The sequence below is a fragment of the Anneissia japonica genome, unplaced genomic scaffold (genome assembly GCF_011630105.1).
Source record: "Anneissia japonica isolate Jap-2015-1 unplaced genomic scaffold, ASM1163010v1 scaffold49793_len616_cov96, whole genome shotgun sequence".
Classification (NCBI taxonomy): domain Eukaryota; kingdom Metazoa; phylum Echinodermata; class Crinoidea; order Comatulida; family Comatulidae; genus Anneissia; species Anneissia japonica.
This window is the reverse complement of record NW_022746090.1, coordinates 1-271: the sequence shown is the minus strand read 5'-3', so window position 1 is coordinate 271 and position 271 is coordinate 1. Positions and strand designations below refer to the sequence as shown.

The window sequence follows — 271 nt, the reverse complement described above, 5'->3', positions numbered from 1 at the left end:
TATAGTACTTGTATGATTTTTAAGGTATGAGAGTGCACTTTCCGGGCACTTAGAGGTCCATATTCTCAAAATGTTTGCACCTCAGCCCCAACTATGTGGGCCCGAGGTCGTGTGGACTCTCACGCACCCCTACCTTAGAATTTGGGGGGAAAATGTAGAAAGTCTACAGCACCCGGTATTCCCAGGCGGTCACCCATCCAAGTACGAACCGGGCCCGACGTTGCTTAAATTCGATGATCGGACGAGAACCGGTGTTTTCAACGTAGTATGG

General features: G+C 49.4%; 1 pseudogene; it reads right to left on the bottom strand.

Annotated features, from left to right (window-relative positions):
- Window positions 1-160: 160 nt before the first annotated feature.
- On the bottom strand, window positions 161-271 carry LOC117120169 (annotated as a pseudogene; the record flags this gene model as incomplete).